Source organism: Chiloscyllium punctatum, chromosome 28 (genome assembly GCF_047496795.1).
Source record: "Chiloscyllium punctatum isolate Juve2018m chromosome 28, sChiPun1.3, whole genome shotgun sequence".
Classification (NCBI taxonomy): Eukaryota; Metazoa; Chordata; class Chondrichthyes; order Orectolobiformes; family Hemiscylliidae; genus Chiloscyllium; species Chiloscyllium punctatum.
In genome coordinates, this window is record NC_092766.1 from 64,304,315 (window position 1) to 64,317,051 (window position 12,737).

A 12,737-nucleotide genomic window follows, 5' to 3' on the forward strand; every position below is an offset into this window, starting at 1 on the left:
CTTCTCCAGGGAATTACAGATGGGAAGGTAATGGGGAAACTCTGCTGTTTACAGCCAGACAGAAAAATAAATCCAGCAGTGGGTGTGAAATGACATTTCCGTTTCAGAACAACATGCAGAACATGGAGAGAGGATTTGTCTGATTGGCACAAGGCAGAGAGTGTGAAGAAAGGGCAATTTTTCACGATGGGAACTGGTGATGGGGGGAGTACCGCAGGGGTCAGTTTTGGGATGACACTCTGCTCATTATACATTAAGAGTCTGGACAAAGAATGTGAAGGGGTATGAGAAATGGGTTTCCAAGAAAGATCCCAGGGATGAATTTTGTGTCATATGAGGAGCAGGTGAAGTCTCTGGGTCTGCACTTGATGAAGTTTAGGCGGCGGCGGCATAGAACCTTGTTCAAACTTACAGAATACTGAGGGGACTGGATGGAGTGGACGGGGGCAAGATGTTTCCACGAGGAAGAGAGACTAGGGGACAAGGGCACAGCTTCAGAGTGAAGGGACGGCCCTTCAGAATAGAGATGTGGAGGAATTTATTCAGCCAGTAGGTGATGGATCAGTGGAACTCACTGCATCATGGGGCTGTGGATGCTAAGTGATTCAGTGTATCTAACTCAGAGATAGCTAGGTTCTTGATGAATAAAGAGATCAAGTGTTACCCGGAGTAAGTGAGCGATTGGGGTTGAGAAACAATTCAGCCATAAGCAAATAGTGGAATAGACCCGATGGACCGAATGGCCTAATTCTGCTCCTATACATGATGGTCTGATGGACTGCCCTTTTTCCGTAGGTTTCCAAGTGTGTAGTTATCATTTCTGGCATATTGTTTACCATACATTCCAGCACTTTCCTGATTATTGCTGTCACCACTTGGTTTCAGATCAACTCCAGAAAGCTACATCACAGAGTAACTTGAGAATCATTGTGTATAAATCTCAGAAAGGTGGCATACAGGGCCAGCAGGACACAGAGAAGGCAAAAGGAATGCTGGCATTGATTTCAAAGGGAATGGAGAATAAAAATACGGAAGGCTTGTAATAAATATAGAGGACTCCAGCCTGCCCACACTGAGAATACTGTGAACAAGTTTGGTCCCCTACCTGGAGGGAAAATGTCCTTGCATTGGAGGCAGCCCAGAGAAGGTTCACTAGGTTGTTCTTCAAAATGGAGGGATATTTATGAGAAGAGGTGGAGAAGGTTGAACTTGCAGTCGTGAAAATTTAGAAAATGAGGCAAATTTATTGATACACCGAAGATTCTTGTGTTCTTACAGATTCGGTACAGAGACATTGTTTCCCTGAGCAAGGATCTGTAACTGGAGATAAAGGGGAATACAGATACCAGAGAAGCTAACAGAGAAAAGCTGGGTTGTAGAGACTGGAGGATGTTAGCGTTCAGGTGGTTTGAGATCACTGTTGGTGGTTAGAAATCAGATAGGTTTTTGGGCTGAAAGATGTCAAGGAGATTTACAGGGTTATCAGTCCTGAAGGAGTTAGAGCGATAGTGAGGAATATAGGGACTAGAGATTACACAGATATGGGTGGTCGTTGGAGCTTCAGGAAATACAGAGATTGGGAGGGTTGTCGGGACTGGAGATTAAATAGAGATTGGTGGTAGTTGGAGCTACAGAAGTTTTAGGAGAAAGGGAGGATTGTAGGCACTGGATATTAGACAGTTGGAGTGGTAGTTGGAGCTGCAGTTTATCGAGCCCGGGAGGATTGTTGGTGCTGGGAGCTACACTGACATGGACAAAAGTTGGAGTTGCAGGAGAGAGGGAGATAGAGAGGGTTGAAGGGTCTGGATCAGTTCACACAGCCAGGGAGAAGTGTAGGGATTGGAGGAGCCAGAGATACTGAGGGTTGTAGGTCTGAAGGAGCTCAGAGAACTTGTGAGGACTGTGAAGGCAGGTTTGCAGCATTCCTATCAGTTACACAGAGATGTGGAGTGCTGTTCTGGAGGAGGTTACAGAAATCAACAGGATTGCAGATTATGGAAGATATTACAAAGACAGTGAGCTGTAGTATTTGAGGAGGTTACAGGGACAGGATGCGTTGAGGAGTTGGAGGCTGCTACTGGTGTTAAACATGCTGCAAGGGATCAATATCCTTACATCAATCAGGGGGATTGGAAGCTCTGGAGATAAAGAATGAGAAATGCAGTAACTGAAGAATATCACAGAGATGGGGAGGAACATATGAGGGGCATTAATCACTCAGATGTGAAAGCAGAAGTTTTCGTTAGTAGGTTTACAAAAGACGTGAAATGTGAGGCCGTTGTCCACAGTGAGGGGGATGGTCTCAGGCTGCAGTCTGAAGGTTGAGGCTGGGACAGAGTTTCAACAGAGTAATTTCAATTGATAACCAGGTAAGAGCACAGCAGGCAATGAGGGAAAACTGATGAATTAAGCTGCATTTATTTTGATGTAAAATGCCTGACAGGTCAGGCAGATGAACGCACGGCATAGATGGGAACATGGGACAGAGAAATCACAGGAATTACAGAAACACAGCTAAGGGACGGACAGGACTCACAGATCATTGTTCCAGACGACTGATTCAACAGGAGGGATAGATGGGGAGGCAAGGGAGTAGGGGGAGTGGATCAGTGAAAACATCACTGCAGCACAGAGAGGATATTCCTGAGGATCGCCCACTGAAGCTATGTTAGTGGAACTGAGAAATAAGAATGAATAGTCAGTTTGATATGACGGTATTACGGGCCCGCAGTAGTCAGCGGGAAATTGAGCAGCAAATATGTTGGAGATCTCAGATATCTGTAAGAAGGATCGGGATGTAATGGTCGGGGATTTTAACTTTCCAAACCTAGACTGGGACTGCCACAGTGTTCACAGCTGGGATGGGAGGGATTTGTTCAGTGTGTTCAAGAAAACTCTCTCAATCAGTATGTAACTGGCCCGACTGGAGAAAGGGATAAAACCTGACCTCCCCTTGGGAAACAAAGTAGTAAAAGGGGCTGAAGTGTTTGTGGGGAAGCACTTTTGCAAAGTTACCACAATTCTATTAGTTTGAAAATAGCGATGGAAAAGGACAGGCTTGGTCCACAAGTTAAAGATCAAAACTGGCCTTGCCCCAGTCCAAAAGGTATTAGGCAAGACTGTCCAAAAGTTGATTTGTGGAGGCTGTTTGCTAGTAAAGGAACGTCGGGCAAGTGGGATTCTTTCAAAAGAGAGATAAATTAAGATTTCAGGGCCAGCATATTCCTGTTAGTGTCAAGGACCATGCTGACTCAAGTGGGAAAAATTGGATGACTGGCGATATTGAGGTTTTGGTCAAGACAGAAGGGGACACATGTCATATACAGCCAGCTGGATTAAGTCAATCCCTTGAAGAACATTGTGGATGTAGTATTACTCTAAAGATGGAAACCATGAGGGCGTAAAGGGGAATGACAGGGCTTTGGCAGAAAAGGTTCAGGAAAATCCAGAGAGATTCTACTAGTATATTAACAACAGAAGAATAACTCGGGACAGAATGTGACCCCTTAAAGATTAATGAAGCCATCAGTGTGTGAACCCACAGGAAATGGGTGTGATCCGAAACAAACACTTCGCGACAGAACTTACTGTGGAAAACACACTGGAAAGCAGGGAAATAAACAGTGATGCTTTCAAAAGAGTCCACATTGGAGAACAGGAGGTGGTGAAGGTTTTCAAACACATTAAAATTAGACAACTCCCTAGGAACTAATCAAGTATATCCCAGGACATTGAGGTAAGTTAGGGAAGAAACAGACAACGATTGTTCTATCACTGACAGCCACGGGTGGTGGGCTGGGTGACTGGAGGTTGCCTAATGTTGTGCCAGTATTTAGGAATGGCTGCGACCGAAAGCTGGGGACATAAACGCCAATTAGCTTGATGTCAGTCGTGCCAATGTCGTCGGAAGCAATTCCACGGGACAGGACTTACATGCATTTGGAAAGGCAACGATTGATTAGGGATAGTCAGCATAGCTTTGTGCATACAAAGTCATGTCTCTCAAACTTGATAGAGTTTGTTGAAGAGGTGACCAAGGAGATTGAAGAAGGCAGAGCAGTAGACGTTGTCTATCCTGACTTCAGCAAGGCCTTAGACAGGGTTTAGCGTGGTGAACTGGTTAGTAAGGTTAGATCACATGGGATCAGGGCTAACGAGACAAACAGACACAAAATGGGCTTGACAGTAGGAGACAGAGGATGGTGGGAGAGGGTTGTTGTGCAGACTGGGGGGCCTCTGACCAGCGGTGTGCCATAAGGATTGGTGCTGGGGTCACGCATGTGTATTATTGACATAAACAAGAATATATGAATTATTGTTAGTAAGTTTGTGGATAGTAAAATAAGAGTTATAGTGGGCAGAGAATACAATTATCAAAGGTGATCTTAACCAATTGAGCAAGTGGGTTAAGAAATAAAAGATGGAGCTGAATTCAGGTATTTGATTTTGTTAAGACAAAACAGGGACGACGAATACAATGAATAGCAGAGCTCTGGACTGTGTAGTCGAGCGGAGAGAGACCAAGGGCTGCATTTACATTGTTCCTTGGAAGTGCCATCACAGGTTTTTTTTTAGACTATTAGATTAGATTACAGTGTGGAAACAGGCCCTTCGGCCCAACAAGTCCACACCAACCCACCGAAGCGCAACCCACCCAGACCCACTCCCCCACATTTACTCCTTCGCCTAACACTACGGGCAATTTGGCATGGCCAATTCACCTGACCTGCACATTTTTGGATTGTGGGAGGAAACCGGAGCACCCAGAGAAAACCCACGCAGACACGGGGAGAATGTGCAAACTCCGCACAGAGAGTCGCCTGAGGCTGGCGCTATGAGGCTGCAGTCCGAACCACTGTGCCACCGTGCCGCCCACGACAGGAAGGAGAAAAGCAGATTAGGCAGACTAGCCCTCATGGGTCAGAGCATTGAGGACATGAGTTGGTCCATCATGATACGGCTGTATCAGACATTGCAGGGTCTCCAGCTGGAGTACTGTATCGAATTCTGATCCTCCTGCTTTAGGAAGCATATTCTGAATCTGCAAATGGAGCGAAGATTGATGAAGATGTTACTGATACTGCAGGGTTTGACAGAAACAGAGAGGCTGGATAAGCTGGAAAGCAACATGGGTGAAATTAGATAGATTTGGCAGATAAGGTTAAGGAGAATCCAAAAAAGATTCTACTGCATACAAGTACAAAAAAACTACTAGAGAGACAATAAGGCCCCTCAAAGATCAATGAGGCAATCTATGCCTGGAAACACAGGAGATGGCCGCGACCTGAAATGAATATTTCATGTCAGAAAGTACTGTGGACAAAAATTAGGAAACAAAAGAAAGAAACAGTGATGTGTTGAAAAGAGTCCCCATTACTGAAGAGGTGGTGATGGAGGTCTTAGAACACAAAGGTAGAGAAAGCCCTAGGTCCTGAACAAGTGTATTCCAGAACATTGTGGCAAAGTGGCAGTGGGGAATGTGGCAGAGATTTGTATCATTATCTTTCTATTCCCATTGGGTGTAGCTGGCTGAGGGGTGACCGTATAAAGGTTTATAAAAACATGAGGGATATACGTAGGGTGAATGGTGAAGGTCTCTACCCCAGGGTAGGGGAATCCATAACTAGAGGACATAAATATGAGGTGGGAGAGGAAATACTTAAAAACGACCAGAGGAGAACATTTTTACACAGAGAATGGTGCACATATTGAATGAGCTGCTGCTGTAGTGGTAGAGAAAAGTACAATTCCATCACGGAAAAGACATTTGGGCAGGTAAATGGAGAGGAGAAGGTTTGACGGGATAGGGACCAAACGCAGGCAAATGCAAATCCTTCAGGAACTGTGGTCAGCATGGACTAGTTGGATCAAAGGAACCATTTCTGATCTGCATGGTTTTTTCTCCAGTTATTGGAGGAGGAGACGACTGAGATAAGGCATGTTTAGGCACTGAAGCAAGTTACAGCGATGGATATGGTAATCTAGAATGCAGTATATTTCAAATCTGTGGAGGGACTATCAGGAAGGGAGGAGGTTACAGGGACAGGAACTGTTATAGGAGTTAAAAATTATTGAAGAGACTGGTCCATGAGACATTGTAAATGTACAGTGTTGGAGAGAGAACACAGAACAGAAAGATCCCAGGCAGCATTCCCACCCACTCATGGGAAGCCTGCCTTCCCCTCTGTTATACTGATGTTCACTAAGACATCACAGGGCTGGATAGATATCTGTGACACTCCCGATGCTGTCTCAGTTCAACAAAACTTACAGTAGGGGTGGTGATTGTCTTGGGGTGTATCTGTACTGTGCTCCCCCTCCAACACTGTATCTAAGTCATGTCTTGTTCGCCGATGTTTGGAACCCTCTCGTTGCTCTCTGCTCTGTTCACTGTGAGTGATGTTACCTCACTGCAGGATTTATTCAAGGTTCCAGATCTCCCTGCCCTTTGTCTCTCTGGCTGACCACCCATCTTCAATGTGGTGATGAACAAGATACCCAGTAGTTGGGAAGTCTATTTTTCCTGATTACCTGCAGGAGATAGAAAAATAGGCAGAATGGGAAATTAGACTGATGTAGTGAGGATTACACATAGAGAATGGCAGTGAGTCCCACAGAGATCTGGAAAATCCCAGTCTCCATTCCTGGCCTGTGCTGTTGTGTCTCTGTGGAGTGGAGAATTCTGTTGGCTCAGGATCTGGAGTAGATCTGTAAAGGTGAGAGACACTGACAGAGGCAGAAATTGGACCGACACAATGAGGGATACCACATGGAGAGATACTAAGTGATATCACCAGAGTGCAGGAAGGTATCAGGATCAAACAATCATGACGGAAAAGCAGGTTTAGCTCCATGATGCACTGGTATCAGTGTTCAGGGGTGAATAGCCTGTGAGCAGGCGAGGCGAAGGTCTAGTGGTGTTATTGCTAGAGCATGTATCCAAAACCTCAGCTAATGTTCGGGGGAGGAAGGTTTGAACCCCACCATCTGAAATGGTGGGATCTGAAATAAATTATTTTAAAAATAGTAATTGACAATCTAAAAATACCATAACAGATGTACAATAGATCCAAATACTTCGCCTTTCAAGAAGGACATCTGCCTATCCTCACGTGGTCTGCATGACATCCCCACAGCAAACGTTTGCCTCTCAATTACCCTCTGAAATGGCCGAGCAAGTTACTCCGCTGAACAGCAGCTAGGGCTAGGCAAGAAAGGCTGGTTAGCCAGAGACATCCATTTCCCATACTTGACTTTTTAAAGAAATCCACTCCGATGGTCCCACTGAAACTGTGCTGGGGCCAGTGTCCTGGCCAATCATGTCGGTAGGTTTATGGACAGGACTTTAAACTGACAGAGAGGACGCAGGGACAGGGTTCAGATGAAAGGAGCTTTCCAGATCCAAAGAGAAAAGGTGACGCATTAGAACAGCATGGGAATGTGGCCGTAAACAAGTAGAAAGGAACAGGGTGGGACAGAGTTTAACTAAAACTATACATCAGCGAATCGATTTGTGACAGGAAATTGTGGGAAAGAATAAATTACGTATTTTTTGGAATGGACAAAGTCTCTTCAATAAGGTGGATGGATTTGTGACACAGAGGTGAAAGAGATTTAAACACCAGAGATACGTGGTGACAGGATGAACAAAAGGTGAACAGGAATATTCAATAGTTCACAAACTTGCAGAAACTCGGTCAACATGGGTAAAGCTAACAATAATGGATACCAAAGGCATTACAGAGGAAGCATTTGGCTGCAGATCATGAAGTAGAGTCAGTCTGAATGTAAATTCTGGCTACTACTTGCCAAGGAAACAAGCAGTAGAACAGTTTTAGCCACCGAACAGTATTTCATTGCTCATCACTGCATTAACCAGGAACTCATTGGAATTTTTTTAATAAGGGCATTGTGATCATTTCGGAAAACTTCAATATTTGTATAATCTGGGACAACACACGGTCAACATTGATATTGGAAAAGGCGTTCGGTTAATTTTTTTCAGTGTTTCTTTGAAAAGCACATTGTGCAACTGTTCAGGAACATAACTATCGCAGAACGACTGTGTAATGAAACTTAGTGAATGAGTAATGTCACCTGCAGACATCCTTCGGGAAATTGTGATAAAGTGCAGTTTAAATAAATATAGTTTTAAAGCGAATCACAGAAAGGACAAGCTACAACTAGAAACAAAAATAGCCAATGACATGTTTGCGAGAGGAGAACTGACCAAGGTAAACAGGCTAAACTGACTGAAACATGTGCCTGTAAATGGACAGCAGAATATATTTGAAGGAACAGTGTAAAACACTCAACAGAAGGACATTCCACTTAAACAGTAAAAACCTCAGCAAGAAATCCCCACTAGTCCCGCACTCAGGACATAAGGGATCATACTAGATTATGAGGCTGAGAAGATCACCAAAAAGTACTTAAAATCCTGAAGTGAGAGAGTGTTTTAGGAGTAAATGTTAAACAGTTTGCAAAGGGTCTGCTAGCAGGAGGTGGGCTGTGTGAAGGGGGACCATGGTCAGGGTTTATTGACACGATAGGAACAGGGAGAGGTGAAAGTGCTGGAGGTGGTGAGAGTGTTACAGAGAGTGGTCCAGGGAGTGGTCAGGGTGTCACAAAGCCAGGACGGATTGCTGCAGCTGGAGGGGTTTGCAGAGGGGCGGAGGGACATAGGTATTTTTATTTATTCATTCATGGGATGTGGGTGTCACTGCCTGGACTAACATTCTTTGATCCAACTGCTAATTACCCAGAGGGTAGCTCAGAGTCAGCCATATTGCTGTGGGTCTGGAGTCAAATGTTGGCCAGACCAGGTTAGAATATTTAATGCTCTTCCTTAAAGGAAGTAAGTGACGAGAGGAGTTCTTCCTCTTGATCAACAATGTTTTTATGGTGGCCCCACCAATGTCTTTTACAGATACAACATGACATCCCAACTCTTACTCTTAATGCTCTCCCCAATGAAGGTAACCATCCCAAAGGCCTGCTTCACCAGCCTGTCTATCTGGGACACCACATTCAAAGAACTGTGTACCTGCATCCCGGGGTCTCTAACTGACAACATTACCCAGGGCCCGAACATTAACTGTACAAGTCCCACCCTGGTTTGTTTCACCAAAATGGAACACCTCACCTTTATCTAATTAAACTCCATCTGCTATTCTTCAGCCCACTATCCCAGTAGTACTGTTCATCCTGTTGTCTTATAGATAACTTTCTCCACTATCCACTTTACCACCAATTTCAGTGACATACAAAACAATTACTTACCAGGAAACCAATATTCCCATCCAAACCATTTATCCAAATGACAAACAACACAGGACCCACTCCACCGCTGGTCACATGCCTCCAGTCAGAAAAACAACATGTCTCCCACCACCCTCTGTCTCCTACCATCAAGCAAATTTTGTATCCAGGTCACTAGCTCCTCCTGAATGCCATATCCTTTTTACAATGATCTGAGCTTATTACCCAGTTTACCAGAGAGAACACAGAATGCAGAACAGTTCAGCCCAAGACCCTTCGGCCATAATTTCATGCCAACCTTTTATACGACTGTAAGATCAAACTAACCTATATATTCTTCATTTTACTATTATCCATGTATCTGTCCAAGAGTCTATTGAATGTCCCGAATTTGTCTAATTTTACCACCACCATTGGCAGTCCATCCAACCACCTACCATTCTCTATCCTCTTATCCATCCTCCATTCACCTTAAAATTATGCCGCCTTGTAATAGCCATTTATGTCATAGGAGAAAAAGTCCCTCACTATTCACTCACTTTGTGCATCTCATCAACTTGTTCACCTCTACCAAGACACCCCACCCCCTTCTTCACTCCAATGAGAAAAGCCTTATCTCCCTCAATTTTTCTCCATAAGAAATGCCCTCCATTCCAGTTAGCATCTTGGTAAATCTCCAGTGTCCGCTCTCTAAAACTTGCACGTCCTTCCTGTAAAGATGGGACGAGAAATGAACACAATATTCCAAGTGTGGTCTCACCAGGTCGCTATAAAGATGCAGTAAAACCTCACTGCTCTTGAAATCAATCCCCTTGCTAAGAAAAGCCAACACACCATATGACATTTTAGCAACCCTATCAACGTGCGTGGCAACTTTGAGCGATCTATGGACATGGACGCCATGATCTCTCTTTTCCTCCACAATGCCAAGTATTTTGCCTTTTAACGCTGTATTCTATATTCAGGTTCGACCTTCCAGAATGAACCACTTCACACTTTTCCAGATTGAACTCCATTTGTCACTTCCAGCCCAGCTCTGTGTCCTGTCAATGTCCCATTGCAACCTACAACAGCCCTCCACATTCCCCACCACTCCATCAACCTTCGTGTGATTGGCAAACTTACTAACCCACTCTCCAACATCCACATCCAAGTCATTTACAAAAATCACAGAGAGCAGAGTCCCAGAGCTGATTGATACAGAACCCCACTGGTCACTGAGCTCCAGGCTCAATACTGTCCATCTGCCGCCATACTCTGTCTTCACTGGGCCATCCGATCCTGCATCCAGACAGACAGATTTCCCTGTATCCCAATCATCCTTCTTTTCTGAATGAGCCATCAACGTATTCTGTCATATCCTCAAAGAATTCAATAAGGTTTGTGAGGCATGACCTGCCCCTCACAAACCCATGCTGTCTCTAATTTAACTATGGTTTTCCAAGTAGTCATAAATCCTTTCTTTAGAGTCCTCGCCAATAATCTGCACACCACATACATTAGACCAAATCTGTAATTTCCAGAATTCTACCACTGTAATATGGTCCAGACGCTACAAATCTTCTCTCCTCTGCCTTGATCCCCAGAAGGGCACTGGAGGGTGGTGGGGATTACAGAGTCAGGGAGGAATATCAGGACAGGAGGATTTTGCAGATATTAGGAGGGTTGCAATGCCAAAAGGAGGCTTCAGTAATTGTGAGGTTTCATGGTGATGAAGGCATTTGAGGAGGGAGGGAGGGAGGATTGTAGCGAAATGAGAGGTTTCATAATTTAGGTGTTTTGTTAGGGCTGTAAGAGGTTACTGAGTCGGGGAGGTTTAAGCACTGGTGGATATTACAGAAACATGTGGTTTTGGTTGCAATGGCAGGAAGAGGATTCAGGAAGCTGGAGAGTATGGGGTCTGAACGAGGTTACACAAATAGGAAGAGTTTTAAGGAGTGGAGATGTTTACAGTGACAGCAATGGTCTGATCTGGAGCAGAGGACCCAGATTGGGAGGGACGTGGGGACTGGAGGTGGTTTCACAGGGAGGGAGGACCATAGACCCACAGGAGCTTACAGAAATGTGGAGAGTTGTAGGGCTGACGGGCTCATGGAGTTGGGAATGTTGGGAGGGATAGAGAAGTTTACAGGGATAAGGATGTTTGTCGGACAGGGCTGGATTACACAGACAGGGACTGTTTTAGGAAGCTGAGCAGATAAGAGAGATAAAGAGGTTTGTATCATCTGGCGGAACAAACAGAGATATGGGAGGGTCATCGTGACTGAAGATGTTTATAGATATAGGAAAGCTTAGGTTCTGGGGGTTATTTAGACATGGAGGCTGTGAAATCTGGATTCTTTTTTGAGAGATTGGGTAGCAAGTTTGGTTGGAGACAGTTTCACAGATAAGGGAGCATAGCACAAACAGAAGGAAGTTCCTGCGGTAGGGAGTGTTCGAGTGGAGAGTGATGTTTATACAGATAGGAGTGTAAGAGCTTCAGAAGGTTATGGAGACGAGTAAATGTTTAGAGATACAGGAGGATCTTACATTGACAGGGTGGGTGATAGTCATGGGAGGATGTTACATTGTTAATGAGTCTTGCAGGAACAGGATCGGGAGAGGCACAGGCATTGGAGTGGGATCTACAGATCGGGAGTGTTGCAGGGACCTGAGAGGATAACACAGATAGGGATAGTGATAGGGTCTCCACAGACTAATGGCGTTTTAGGGACTGGAAGAGGCTTGTTAGAGAGGGAGGGCTGGAAGACTGCAGGAGATTATGGAGAGTTGAAGAGTTGGAGCAGTTCACAGAGGGAGGGTTCTCCAACAGGAGTAGGTCACAGATAGTGAGGGATGTGTGGCCTGAGAAAGTTAAAGAGAGGGAGAGCTTTCGGGTCCGGAAGAGATTACACTGACAGGGACAGTTGAAGAGACTGGAGCAAAAATGCATGGAGAAGGTTACACAGATAGGGAGGGATGTAGGGACTGACGGTGAATACACAGACATGGAGGGTTGTATTGTTAGACAGAGCTTAGAGAGAAAGGGACTGTTGTAGGGATTTACACAGATAGGGAAGGTTGTGCTTTTGGAGAAGGTTACACTGATACAGACAGTGTTCGGGAGTCTTTAGTAGACTACAGAGGAGCTCAGACAGAATGTATTATGGGGAGTGGAGGAGATTACAGACACAGAGATGGCTGTCGTTTTGAAAAGAGGTTCTACAGATGCTCAGTGCTGTAAGGCTGGAGGGAGGGTACAATAATAAGGGTTTCCTACACTCAATGACTTTTTTGATATAGAGAAAGTCTCCGAACAGGACTGTCAAAAGGAAGTATAGACAGTCCAGATGAGTTTACAGAGATATAAATGTTTTTTGGGGTTTCAGGATGGAACAGTGATTGAGAGTGCCGTACCGAATGACAATAGTTATAGAGAGGGTTCTAAAAGCAGGAAGAGGTGACAGTCATATCGATCTTTGTAAGGACTAGAGAAG